This window comes from Lytechinus pictus, chromosome 8 (assembly GCF_037042905.1).
Source record: "Lytechinus pictus isolate F3 Inbred chromosome 8, Lp3.0, whole genome shotgun sequence".
NCBI lineage: Eukaryota > Metazoa > Echinodermata > Echinoidea > Temnopleuroida > Toxopneustidae > Lytechinus > Lytechinus pictus.
In genome coordinates, this window is record NC_087252.1 from 7,753,200 (window position 1) to 7,768,877 (window position 15,678).

A 15,678-nucleotide genomic window follows, 5' to 3' on the forward strand; every position below is an offset into this window, starting at 1 on the left:
TCTATTCATTCTTTCAGTCATCCATCCATCCATCCACTGATGGATTGATTAGGCCTATAGGCTACCCCCACCCTCCCCATACTGGAGAAATACTCTGCGATCCATTCTCTGGAAATCCTTATTGATACACGTTTCAAAGCAGACGTAAATTACTATCCCCTCGGACGTTGCTTCTCCAAGTTTGCTTAGTCTTCTTTCACGTACTTCGTTGCCCTGTTTCAAACGGCATGACTTGTAAAGTTCTGTTGTAAAACATGCCGGTCGGCCCCCGGGGTCGGCTTAGTCTGCTGGGCAAACCCTTCACTCGAGATAAGGGTCTGAATGTGCAGCCTACTCATGCCTTGTGTACTGAAGGCTCTCTCGCTCAGGGTCTGCTTCATCTTTGGAAGTTGGGCACAAATTTTGCTATGTCAATCATTGTGAGTTTGTTACCATGACATTCCCTCTCTGAACTCTCCTCCCACTAGCTGGTCATTTGGGCCAGTCACCTGCTGGGCAGGAGATCAACTGGTGTTTGTTTAATTACACGCTGCATCGCACTTATACTCCTGATTGAAACTCCAGTCTAGCATTATGCAATAGCATAGTGGCATACATATATGGCAAATGTCTTGCCATGGTCCCTGACTCCCTGATAAATACATGTTGCTTTCTCTCTTTTTGAATCCTGATAGTTTTTTTAATTGTGCATGTTGGTATGTTTATTCTTTTGGATCACACAGTGTTTTTTTTTAAACAAAAGCCCTTTTCGTTGCTTATAATTAACACTGTACAGCAAAGTTTTATCAAACAAAAATAATCTTTGACAGCGCAGGCATAACATTTTATCCTACATGTATAGGCATTAGAAGGCAAAGAAAGTTCGGGAAATATTCTCAAAAACTGCAACTTCAATATCAATTTTGTTGATATTATCTAAATTATCAAGTTTTAGTTTGTAGGCTTATATGGGTTTGTTTTCCCCTATAATTATTGGAAAACAGCAAAGCATTTATCAATTTACACTCACTAAATTTGATATAAAAAATACTCTCGAATAATTCATATTCATCTACAATATGCCTTTTGTGGTTCCACATGTACAAATTTGCTCAGTCATATTAATAATTTTTCATAATATATGATTACAAAGAGAAGGAATTGAAATATTTCACATCATATTAAAGATAATGCAAATGAAAATGGTGTGTGACATGGGTAATTCTCTCATTTGCATGATGATCAGGAGGTAGGCCTTCATGTACAAATGCATAAACATTAAACTCAATGTCTTGTGAAAAATTAATGTCATAACATTCTTACCTTAAACACCAACTCAATTACTTAAAATGGTAAAAGAAAGAAATAACATTTTATAGAAATTACACTAAAAATGAGACAGCAAAAAGCCGAACAAACCCTGGAAAATACAAAACTACTAAAACCTTTATATCAATTGAAATACTGATCGAAAGAAAAAAAAATGAAAACATTAAAAGTCAAGTCCACCCCAGAAAATTGTTGATTTGAATCAATATAGAAAAATCAAACAAACATAACGCTGCAAATTTCATCGAAATTGGATGTAAAATAAGAAAGTTATGAAATTTTTAAGTATCGCTTAATATTTCACAAAAACAGTTAAATGCACAATTCAGCGATTTGCAAATGAGAGTCTGTGATGTCCATCACTCATTATTTCTTGTGTTTTTTATTGTTTGAATAATACAATATTTCAATTTTTACAGATTTTACAATAAGGACCAACCATAAACTGTTAAAATAATGGTAATTCCACATGTTCAGGGAGAAATATAATTATAATTATAGCTTCGACTTTTAGTACTATAATATTTGAAAATGTTGGTTCAGTATGAGCAAGGAATGGGGCGTGATTTATTATTATTACTGCTATTTTTGTGTGTAAAAGGGGTAATCTGTTGATATGAAATTTACAAAAATTTCCCCAGACTTGGTATAAAATTAAAATTCCTCTATGAAAGCTGCATGCCTATTGTATACACCAACATTTTTTTGCAATCTTATTACAGATGACACCATCATGTTCACCCCCAAATAAGCTTCTTATCAACAGTTCACCTAAAAATGTTAATGAAGACACCTCTTGAATTGTTTATGTCAATATTATATCTTTCTTATTTTAAAAACAAAAACATACATTACGTATATGTGTTCTTGAAGTATTTAATGTTAATTACTTATTGATATTACGTTTATTTGAATATTGTGTTCCAATAAATAAAAGTAAGATCATCAACTCATTTAATGCATCATTATTTCTTACCGTGTACAGCAAGTTAACTTATCATAAGGGAGGCATATCAAACGTATGAAAATGAAAATTTTGGAATAATCATGATTTCTACATGACATAAGAAGAACTAAAGCGGGGATGTGACATCATCAGCCCATATAATGAATATTCCTGACAACTAACATGCATTATTTCACAAAATATTGCTTACCTTTAAAATTCAATAACTTTGCTATTTTTTAAATCATACTGTGATTATACTTTAAGCATTGTGTTCAGTGAATTTTATTCTTATTTATTTGTTTAGATAATAATTTTTGCCCGAATTACCCCATTGAGGATTGCTTAGTGTTGCAGTGACTTCCGAATTATCTCACCAATCAAAATTATCACCAATCAAAATTATCTCACCAATCAAAATGAGAGCGTGAAGCGGGAGCTGCAATTTTTATATATATAAAACTTTAAAAAATGAACATTCGAAGGAATAAGCACCTTTTGGAATCATGAACAGGATAGGTATAACAATAATTGATGCGAGCGTGAAGTGCGAGCTGAAAGGTTTTGGTATTTCAAACACCGGACATTTTAAAGAGAAGTATATACGAAAGCGATAGAGCGAACTGGAAATTGAACACTTTTTGTAATCATGAACAGGATGATGTATCTCTCATATAATAACAATAATGAAAAATCGAATCACTTGTGCATATTGACTTAAAACAGAATCATGAGAATATTTATGTTCCATGTTATCTTCCGTGCTATCTCGTTCAATAGGCAAATCCAGCATAATTTTAGGTCAAGTCCATCTCAGAAAAATGTTGATTTGAATCAATAGAGAAAAATCAAGCAAGCACAATGCTGAAAATTTCATCAAAATCGGATGTAAAATAAGAAAGTTATGACATTTTAAAGTTTCGCTATTTTTCCACAAAATAGTTATATGAACGAGTCAGTTACATCCAAATTAGAGAGTCGATGATGTCACTTACTCACTATTTCTTTTGTTTTTTATTGTTTGAATCATACAATATTTCAATTTTTACAAATTTGACAATTAGGACCTCCTTGCCTGAACCACAAAATGTTCAAATAATGGAATTCCACATGTTCAGGGAGGAATGAAACTTCGTTTCACATGACAATGAAGAGAAAAATCAAAATATTTCATATTTCATATAATAAAATACAAAAGAAATAGTGAGTGAGTGATGTCATCAGTTCCCTCATTTGCATGTCAACCGAGATGTGCATATAACTGTTTTGTGAAATGAAGTGAAACTTTAAAATGTCATATTTTACATCCGATTTTGATGAAATTTTCAGCATTATGCTTGTTAGATTTTTCTCTTTTTATTCAAATCGAGTTATTGGTTGGGTGGACTTGTCCTTTAAAGGACAAGTCCACCCGAACGAAAAGTTGATTTGAATAAAAAGAGAAAAATCCTACAAACATAACACTGAAAATTTCATCAAAATCGGATGTAAAATAAGAAAGTTATGACATTTTAAAGTTTTGCTTAATTTCACAAAATAGTTATATGCACATCCTAGTGGGTATGCAAATGAGGAGACTGATGACGTCATCCACTCACTATTTATTTTGTATTTTATTATATGAAATATGGAATATTCTTTTTTTCTCCTTGTCAAGTGAAACAACGATTAATTCTCCCCTGAACATGTGGAATGAGCATTGTTTAATACTATATGATTCAGTCAAGTTGGTCCTCATTTTCAAATCTATGAAAAATGAAATATTGTATAATTCAAACAATAAAAAACAAAAGAAACAGTGAGTGAGGGACATCATCAATTTTCTCATTTGAGTTGTGCATATCACTGTTTTGTGAAAAATATTTTTCATCCGATTTTGATGAAATTTTCAGCGTTTTGCTAGTTTGATTTTTCTCTATTTATTCAAATCAACATTTTTCTGGGGTAGACTTGACCTTTAATGACCTGACAGTTTCTCTGTTTCCAATTATTCCCCTCCTTATATCATCTTCACATTTTTTCTCTTCATTTCTTTCTTCGTATTTTTGTCTGTTCCTTCCTTTTTTATTTACGTTTCCCCTATTTTCGGCAGAAGGGGGGGGGGGGGGGGTGCGGATCCGCTCCAGCTCTCTGGTTCCACATAATTATCGTTACAGGGAAATACATCAATTGTAGTTTTGGCTTATAGTCTTCTTTATACAAAGCATTATAATTGTGTGAATAATTGGGCATGCATCGCGAGCGCGTAGCGCCAAGGTGGCGGGGGGGGGGGGGTGCAGTGAAATATATTGCTGTACACATGCGTAACCAAAAAAAGAAAATAGTTTAAAGGGGTGCATTTTTTAAGTTTTGGACGCGGACCGCGCATGCACTTGTTTAGGGTATCAAAAATACAAATTTTCAAAAAAGGGGTGGTTTTGAAAGACTGGTCAATGGTCAATCGCGGGGTCAAACGTAGAGTCTATTTGGGGTATGTTTTTTCCAAATTTCTTTTTTAGACTAGCCAAACGCGTTTAGGGTATGTTTTTTCCTCGGGGCTTTTCCTCCTCCTTTCTGAAAAGTGTTTGGGCCTGAGACAAAACTTGTTTAGGTGTCATATTCTGGCGACAACTCGTTTAGGGGCCAAAATGTGCAAAATGAAGCCCGCGATAAACTTGTTTAGCGGGTTATTTCAACACAGAGGAAAACTCGTTTATAGGGGGGTTGGAAATAATTTGGTCATGTGTACATCAGTACATTTGACTGCCCCCCCCCCGGCAAGGCGGGTAGAGTTATAATGTTAACCGTCTTTTACATCCTTCCTTCACCAGGGGCTCCTTTCCCCTTTTTTTTTCACCCGTGACTTTCCCCCATTTTTTCTTATTCATATAGGTTTCCTTTTTGTTTGGGAGGGATGTCTTCATTGTTCCTGGTGCTCGCATTGTCTGTTTCAGAAGATATCTAATCCTTTTGTACTAAAACCTCCCGTTTTCAAGTCAATATACACCAAATATATTTTTTCGCACATCGAGATATTGTTTTATGCACAAAAGTATGCTTCTTTTTCATGACTACTTAAAGCGATTGCCCAATTTTAAGGTCTTAATATAAATCATTTCCTGTCCGTGCTTACGTTCGCAATTAGTGGATTGGTGAGGTATAACTGCCCTCCATGAGTTCCTATAGAATCAGTCCTTAAAATGTCCCTTTTTCTGATCTGAATGTAAAATATTTTCAGCTCGCTCTTCGTATAATGATTACACAAATTTGATTATAATGTCCATTTTAGGTCTGAATATCCAAAATTTTCAGTTCGCGCTCGCAATATTTGATTAGTGAGATGCGTATAATGATGATTACAATTACTACAAGCATGACAAGTGCTTAATGCGTTTAGATGCAATACTAACAAAATCAGCAAGAGCTTGGCACTCGCATTAGATGACTATGGTGAGATATGTATACTCTTAAAGGGGAATCCAGCCTTGGCCATAAAATGTTGTGTTGGAAAGGAGAAATATAAATTAAACAGAATGGCGAAAGTTTGAAAGAAATCGGACAAGCAATAAGAAAATTATAGCTGCTTTAAAATTGAGATCAATAATAGTATGTAGGTTTCAAATTGGCAACTGGGTAAGTAAATTATGACAAGGGGCAAGGACAACTTTCCCATAGGCCATGTACTTTATTATCAGGGATTTGTGGTTTTCTCCTAAGTACTCATTCCCCTGGGGCAGTAATCTAAATATAATCCAGGTAGAATATTGTTTTATGTCCTCATGAAAGAAAAATAAAATTTGAAATAAAACTTTTGGGGAAAGTGACATTTTAGCCATAATATGTATTGGAGTACATGGAAGAGTAGTCCTTGCCTTACATCACTATGACATCCCATATGCGGCCAATTTGAAGTCTCCATGGGTATAGTGATTACCAATATTTACAACTTTAAAAAATTCATAACTTTCTTGTTGTTTGTCCAATATTGTTCAAACTTTCACCTATCAACTTGTCTGATTTTTATTTTTGTTATAAAAACAAGTTTTTATTTGGGTTGGATTCCCCTTTAATGGATTCCTAAAATATAGTCCTTAAAATCTCCCTGTTTGAGGACAATATATACAAAAATTTCAGCTCGCGCTTCGCGCTCGCATTGTTTAGTGAGACAGGTAAGTATAATGATTACAAAAATTTGAGTCCCTTTTTAGGTCTGAATATCCAACATTTTCAGCTCGCGCTTCGCGCTCGCATTATTTGATCAGTTAGATACATACGAAGCGCGCTCACTAAGTGGCTCAGAATTTTTGCTGGTGCCCCCCCCCCATGCCATGACCCACAGTACGTCACTACTGGTCGGTATGCAAATGAGGGGACTGACGACATCACTCACTATTTTTTTTTGGTATTTTTAATATATTGAATATTGATGTTTCAAATTTCTCCTCATCGTCACGTGAAGCAAAATTTTCTCTTCTAAACATGTGTCACTGCCATGGTACTAACATTTAATATGTTCAGTCAAGTTGGTCTTTTATGTCAAATCTGTAAACATTGAAATATCGTTAAAACTATTTTTTAATGAAAGAAGAAGAATGAAAAAGTATAAAATGAGGGACATCATTGTCTTTCTCATTTTACATGCCATTTTAAGTTGTGAATATAAAGTCTTCACTGTTTTTTTTAAGTATTTGAATTTAATTTTACTATTTATAACCTGCACACAGTTTTTTGTTGCCAACAGCCCTGGCTGTAATGACAGATTGGAATTGAATATGTAATAATATAAAACTAGAAAAACGAAAAGTGATTAAGGAGTAATGATATAGAATCAAATAAATGTGGAGAATAGGGAAGAAAAATGAGAGCCAAAGAGAAATGGACTTCGTGCAAATTATATGAAATCTTAAAGGTCAAGTCCACCCTATAATTCTTTTATTTGAATAAATAGAGGAAAATCAAACTAGCTAGGCTGAAAATTTCATCAAAATCGGACGTAAAATAAGAAATGTATGATATTTTAAAGTTTCGCTTATTTTTCACAAAACAGTGATGTGACATGCACACCTGGGATGCAAACGAGACAGTTTATAACCCTAACTCACTATTTCATTTGTTTGTTATTGTTTAAATTGTGCAATAAGGACCAAGTTAACTGAACCATAGTAATAAAAAAGCTGATTCAACATGTTCAGGGAGGAATTGGTCGTTGTTTTATTTGACATGAGGAGAAAATTAGAATATTTCACATAATCAAATGCAAAAAAGTGGATAGTCTCCTCATTTGCAAATCGGACCAGGATGTGGAAAACTGTATGTGAAATTAACCGAAACTTTAAAATGTGATTAAACTTTCTTATTTAACATTCGATTTTGAGGACATTTTCAGTGTTATAAAATGTTGGATTTTCCTTTTTTTATTCAAATCAACTTCTTTGTTGGGTGAACTTGTCCTTGACCCTTAGTTATATTCATAATCTATTATAGGGCTAATAAAATACATGAAGGAAGTTCCAACCTATATAAAGTGAAAAAATGACCCAACAGAAAGATATAAAGAAACCAAAGAATATTGGTATTGGAACAAACTATAATGGGCCAATACAAGAAATAGACATTTCTATAGCTTACGTGTACTTCCCTGCTTAGGACTGGAAGATTTGTTCTAGCAGGGATATGTGGCTATTTCCTATGGTATTATACAGTAGGCCCTATAACATGGGACATTGTTTATGTTGGATTAACTACTGGCTAAATCTTATCTGAGTTATCAATTATCTTCTCACTGGCCACTGGTAGCAGTTCCCCTGGGAGGCTGATTGACAATGTTTACTAGCCAACGGAAAGTGACTCTGAAAGAAGGAGGTGGGGCCAGATTTGGAGCGTGAGAAATGATTTTTGGAAGATTATGCAGACCCTGTATTGGAACAGCAAGTGTTGTATGTGCTAGTCTTTGCGTGGAGGCACACTTGTTGATCAAAGTTCCAATCAGGGTCTGTGCCTGCAGACTAGGGTCGGCTCCGAAATTCACCCCTCTGCATACCTAGAGCGCAACGGTTCTACCATAGACCATATTGAATATACTCAACTTCTCATTACTCCACATCTAGCTACAAGCTTTCTTGTGTGGCTGCAAGAATAAGAGTTTTCCGAGAAATCTTGCCCCTTACGTCTACCCCCCCCTAATTTTTTTTGCTTTGGCTCATGACGCCTCTGCTCTGCTTGTAAAGATTGACCCCCATTGACCAAATAACACTGTATTCTAAATTTGCAACTTGACAATGGTCGGATGCACACACTGTCATGGTCTACACGATGTAGACTACGCTACATACTTCGCATCAACAGGTTTCTCAGCTCACCTTTTGACCTCGCAAGTTCAGTCTAAACAACGAAGAATAATCCTACTTTCATGTCAATACTGTGTGTCCTCCATGGTCCCATCAACTTTTATTTTCCTTCCATGTTTTACTATTTTGTATCCCGCCCTGAAAATAATCGTTTTTCTCTTCGCCCTTCCCTTTCTTCATACTCGGCCCTAGACAGAATGGGGGTGGCCGTCTATATATATACATATGACAATTTTTCATCTCGCCCTTTTTATACGCGCTTCAATATTGTTTAGTTAAAATTAGATGACATTCCTGTTCATGATTACCACATGTGCTTAGAATGTCAAAATTTTAGGTCAGAATATCAATCACTTGGGCTTAAAAAGTGATTGATATTCTGAACTAAAATTCTGACATTCTAAGCACTTTTGGTTATCATGAACAGGATTGTCATCATAGATATCTCTGATTGTCATCTACCTAACAATATTGATGCGAGCGCAAAGAGCGAGGTGGCCGTCAAATCAAACTAGGCCCTTGCCCTTCTTTGGGATTCTCGTATCTCTTTTAGTCTTGGAGTACTTTCAGATTCATGACATTATATTCCGAAAGTAAGCCGTATTGGGCAATCCTTTGCTTCGTCATTCACGTTCGATAATCCAAGTGTCTGAATCCTTATTCACGTACAATACAATCATGGAGCTATATAGCTCCATATAATATGCTTGTCCAGTGTGTGCTGTCGCTAATAGTGGATTATGTCTAAAGTAGACGTGCATGCAGAGCGCAAGCATATCGCTAGCTAGTCCACCTCCTGGACTGTTGGTATTTTGTACGATACGACTACCAAACACAACACACTACATCCCCATAACACGCATACACACACCCCTGAATAGTCACACGAAACAACATTTTTTTTTTCGGGGAAAGTGAATCAGTGGGTTAGGTGAATCACTGGGGGTAAGTGAATCAGTGGAGGGCGTGTGTGTGTTGGTTATGTGTGCGCGTGGGGGTACCGGTACGGTCATGTCTGCCCCCTCATTTTTTTTTGGCTCATGACGCCTCTTACTCTGCTTGTTCGAAATTTGCAACTTGATGCGTGCTATCACGGTCTACACAATGTAGACTACACGTACGTACTTCGCATCAACAGGTTTCTCAGCTCACCTTTTGACCTCGCGAGTTCAATCTAAACAAACGAAGAGTAGTCTAGTGTTAATTGCATTGGGTTTGCATCTTCGTTATGTTTTACTATAGGCCTATATTTAACCCTGCATTGGGGTTGAATCTTCGTTGTTTTACTATAGGCCTATATTTAACCCCGTATGAAATAAACCCTGTTTTATATCGTAGAACCCGCCCTGAAAGTAATCGTTTTTCTCTTCGCCCTTTCCCTTTCTTCATACTTGGCTGTGCCTGTAGACAGAATGGTGGTGGCCGTCTGTTTAGAGTTTTAAATACTTTTGTTTTAACTTTTTTTTCCAATTTCTCCTCTGTACTTTGCGAGTGGAGCCAAATAATCTGAAACTGACTGAAACATTTAGGAAAGATATTAAATCAGGGTATGTTGTATTTATGATGGCTCTCCTGATTCTCTTTCACCAATCCACTTCTTTCTTTCTTCTCTCTCCCCCCTCCTCCTTTCCTTTGGGAAGGGCCAAGGAGTCAGTATACAGTAAGCTGCGCTAGCACCTCGCTCTAGTTCCCGTATATAGCACGCCAAGCTATGTATGAAGGGAAAAGGTGCATAAAAGAGCTACAATCCACAGAATAAAGATCAAACTCGGAACTCGGCCCTTGCCCATCTCTGGGATTCTCGTATCTCTTTTAGTCTTGGCATGGACCTATTCGTAATAGGTCCATGGTCTTGGAGTACTTTCAGATTCATGACATAAGATTCCGAAAGTAAGCCGTATTGGGCAACCATTTGCTTCGTCATTCACGTCAGATAATCAGCGTGTCTGAATCCCTTTTCACGTACGATGCAATCATGGAGCTACAGCTCAATATATTCTTATCCTGTGTGTGCTATCGCTAATAGTGCATTATATCTGAAACTAATGCAGAGCGCAAGCATGTCGCTAGCCGGCTCGGCTAGCATCGGATCATTGAGCTTGCACGCACCGTTCGCTTTCTACTCAGCTACTATGCACACACACAGTACTGCACTTTGTTGTACTGCACGGGGATTTCTTGATACTGCGCATGCGCCATGACGTACTCATCAATATGCATGAGTCGTAATGAATATGCATGATTCGAACGGTGTTCTAATATCAATTTATTTTTTAACCCGAGAGGGCGTCAATAAGAAAGCTCGACCTTATAACGGTTAACCGATCAAGTCATAATATATGTTTTACCCCTCAATATCATGAAAATAGAAAAGTTATGCAAGTTTCTTTTCCGTGATAAAATAGAGCAATAATATAGGTATTTAATGAATGTAATAATTTCAAAATTGATTCATTGCCCTTGTCTGAGATCAACCAATCATACAATATACCTTTAAAGTTAATTTCAGTTCAGTTCAATTAACCCTCTTAAAAATAAACATATTGTTCATTATTTTTGAAATATTAGATCAAATTAAATTAAACTGATATGAGATTGTCATTTAATGTCACGAAAGATATGAAATTGATAAAAAGTTTCTCAATCTCAATCAAGGTCAAAGGTCATTTGAGGTCAACAAACTTTAATAGTGCATTTTTTCCCCTTTGTTCAAAATTTATTCATCTTGATTGTTTTCAGAGTCAGCCATTGTAATATTGTTATTTCTTGCCACCCCCTCATGTTTTCGGGGGTGGAGGGGGCATCTCAGAAATAAATTAGTAATTTCACATTTTTGGTTCCTGGACCTGATTTTTCCCATTTAAAGACTCAAGCCAGTGCCATAGCTGCTGGTGGGATTAGTCTGCTGTGCAAACCTAGTCTGCAGGCACAGATCCTGGTTGAAACTTTGATCAAAAAATGGGTCTCCATGCAAAGACTAGCACATTAAACCTTGCTGTTTCCAGAGCGAGAGGACCTTCAGTATATACAAGGCATGAGTAGGCTGCACATTCAGACCCTTAACTCGAGTGAAGGCTTTGCACAACAGACAAGGGCAAACCCTTCACACGAGGAAAGTGGTCTGAATAAGCAGCCTAAGGTTTCTGCTAATGACTTGTGTACAGAAGGTCCTTTTGTTCAACAGAAAGTTGTATTCGTTCTAGTCTTGTGTGAAGTCCCACTTGTGGATCAAAGTTTCAATAAGGGTCTGTGCATGCAGACTACATGTAGGGGGCAATGTTCTCTTAACATGTTATTATATAATGGCAGGTTCTCACATAAAAATCATTGACATTTAAAGAAAAATGAAAAAAAAGTGTAATGCAAAGTATTATTTTTCTTCATGTTGAATTGAAAAGCTTCATTTTGTAATAATGCTCCATTATGTTACTGGATACATACATGTACTATAATGTATTTATGTACATTTTGATGAATATTTTATACCCTGGGCAATTTAAAGAATGAAGAATAGTATAAATGGAAAGTATGATATTTTAGGATATCAATTCATACTTTTGTATTTAAAAACAGAATTTATCACTTTTTGTGAAAAAATGAAAATTCCCGAAAATTCCCGAAACTTTCCATGCAAATTTTCCAAAATTTCCGGAAAGTTTCCAGCCCTTTGCAACCCTAATCGAAGCATCCACGCAATCGAGGAGCATATCATCATGATTTCGGGTTTAATTTTATCCGACAAATATATAGGCCTATATACCATTATATCCAGTCAATCAGAATCAAGGAAAGATATATGTCATTTTTCCCAACAACTTTAGATATATTTTCCCTCTTATTTGAATCAGGGGCCGCTGAATTGTTTTCCGGGATTGTTTTGTAATTAGAAAAGGTGTGCAAACGTTCTTGAACATGATTTTCAGACTCAGGGTGGGGTGACCGGCTGAAACCCCCTAGCCCCCTCCGTGTGGCCCCTGTTTGTCGTGGTGCCGAAGGGGGGGGGGCGGTATATAGGTCTTTCATCATTCTATTTATGCAGGAACAATATAAGCAATAGAGACTAGCTGCTTTACACAATCTGCTGAAAATACCCAATATTTATGTTTAATTATTATACTTTTCATTTTCAAGTTACGAATGGAAATTTAACCCCATTTGCCCCTTTTCACCTCCGGGTTTCACCTCTATCCAACACATCAGGGTCCCGTTTCCTAAAAACTAACAAAAAATGAACAATATGGTTTAATTGATTGATTATTTATTCATTCCATGCAACAAAGAAACAATGTAATGAATTAACATTAATGAGTGCCAGGGTAAAAATAATGACATTCATTGCATGGGAGCTGCAATTGCTTGAAAAATTAAGGACGCCCCTCGAAAAAGACTGTATACGGCCCTGTTATACAGTGCAAAATAGTATACATGCAGGGCCACACGTAGAAAATCAATTTCTGTAACAAGTTTACAAACTGAATGATTTCCGTAGCTTTGAAACTCATTACCAATTTGTAATGACAATAAGATTTATAAAACGGGTCCCATAAATTAATAAATGGATATACAAGTGATAGACGAACAATGAAGTTCACAACAATCATACCTTGTGGGTAACCAATAACAAGGATAAAGATTTATTCAATACAAACATTAAATGGAAACTTTATGGAGATCAACCTTATAGATTATGAACCCCGTAATCAAATCACTTAATTGAAGTGTTCAAAACTTCAAGACATAGCGACATAATTATGAAACTAATAACAAGATATATTGTCTGTCAAAGGAGTAATCAGCCTCGAAGGAAATAAAAGGTTTTAAAAGCTTTGGTTATGAGTATCAAGATCAAAGTATAACAAAAAAAAGTAAATCTATATTTTACATGTATTTCAAAAAATAACTTTTGGTCGAATACAAGGGAAGAAAAGAAAAGAGAGAGAATTAATCCTAGGCCTAAAAACACACAAAAACAGGGGTATATGACGTGCAGGACGATTTTTTGATAGTCGCGAGAGAATAAATCGAGTGAGCAAAAATGATAATGTTTTAAATGAAAATCTGATTCCTTAGATTTTAACATAATATCCAGAAAATAATGTCATACGATACACATTTCCCTCTCCTTAATTTCCTTCGTTTTTTATTTCCCCCTTGTATAATTATGAATAGTTGATTATAATTACATAATCATAATAGGCCTATTCATGAAAATGAATGATTTATCACAGCCTGAATAGAGGCAACCCTATAAAAATATCCCGTTGCGTGTAAATCCTTTTCAAAACTCCTTGATATTATTGATGAACACAAGTCTCTTAATTGAAAACCGAAACCTTTTGATTCTCGATAAACCAAAAACATAAAGTACAATCTCTATGATTTATTTTGATAAATAGCTACTTGGGTCGTGTCATTTTCTGAAAATGATTTTGTAAATTTGATGAGTGACTGGACTGCATATCTAAAGGGCAATTCAACCCCTACATTGATTTGAATAATTAGGGGAAATAAACAAACATGCAAAAAGCTGAACATTTCATCAAAATTGGAAGTAAAATAAGAAAGTTTTGATATTTCAAGTTTCGCTTAATTTACCCAAACAGTAATTGATTAATTCATGAACAGTATATGGAAAGGAAATAAAAACAGTAACATTTATTTTTACTCCTCCCTAAAATGCAGAATTTAGTCATTGAGCTTCCTGAACATGCTGAAAATGAATATTGTATAACAAATAAACATGATAAAGAAAGTGTATGACATCATCAGCCCTCTAATTTACGCATAAACTGTTTCGAATAAATGAGTGAAAATTCACAAGTCACAATTTTCCTATTCAATACTATTATGACTGAATTATTTTTGTTTTACTATTCTTTCTAAGTAATTACACATTAGTTGGTAGAATTGATGTATTTGAATAAAAGGTAAGTTTGAAACGACTTAAGCTTCTCATCACTAAAAAGGTATAAAAGTTTTTTTTTGGATTGAGAAACTGTAAGAATTTAATGAAAAAAATAATGGTGCCCCCTTTCTGTTTTCAAAAGCTCCGGCTCATAATATCAACAAACAATCCACCATTAATCATGTAAAAATTACGAAGTTATGAAAACGCATAAGGACAAATAATTAGCTTTGTTATTCAATCACCACAAAATGGAATGTAAGCTCATATAGGCCCTACACATTTATCTCACGGCCCTGGAAAGCGGGGGTGATTAAGATTTACCCAGGGGTACTGCGTGTTTACTCCATAGGCAGCTCCCCCTGGAAATCTATTTCTGTTAGATAATTATGCTATGATGTAATTTTTAGCCTACAGGCCTAAACATTAATTGCTTATTCAATTCAATTCAAGTAAACATTTATTTTCTTCCAATTGACATTACACTGGTTACATCCAATTTCATATAAATTAAACAATCAATAATATAGTAATATAACAATGAACGTAAATACAATATGCAATTTATGTACACGGAAGAAGGCGTAAAAACCCCCAGAAAACAGCAGGTGCTTGTGAAATGTAGAGTACAAACTATTATCACGCTTGGAGTAAATGATTCAAGCAAATTCTGAAATATTCCTAGAACATATGTTTAAAAATCTAAAAGCACCCGTTTCGATTTAAAGTAAAATCTCAGCAAACAGTCTTTCTCAAAATATAAATCTCTATTTAGAATATGCAGTAGTTTTAATGAATCCCTAATTGGGTTCCACTCCGGTAAAATAACATTTGAAATTTTCACCGATCTCAATTTTTACTTCAAGCCCTTGCATAGCCAAGAGTTCAGAGCCTGTTTACCAATAAGTCTTCATTTAACGTAATGAACAACAATTACCCTGCACTTAAGACGTGTTTCGCTGGTGTATAGGATATCTTTTAGCGTACCAGTATTATACATTTACGTACAATAATGAAAAAATACGATATTATATACACAGGCAAATTCATTTGCACGAAAATTCAGAAAAATAGGTATCACAAAGAAGAAAATAGCAATATTAAGTTGATTCGCAATTTTTTCCAACATCTGTTGATTTAATAATGTGGAAAAATTAATGTCAAATTGTGCATAATTTTAATTGAAGAATGAA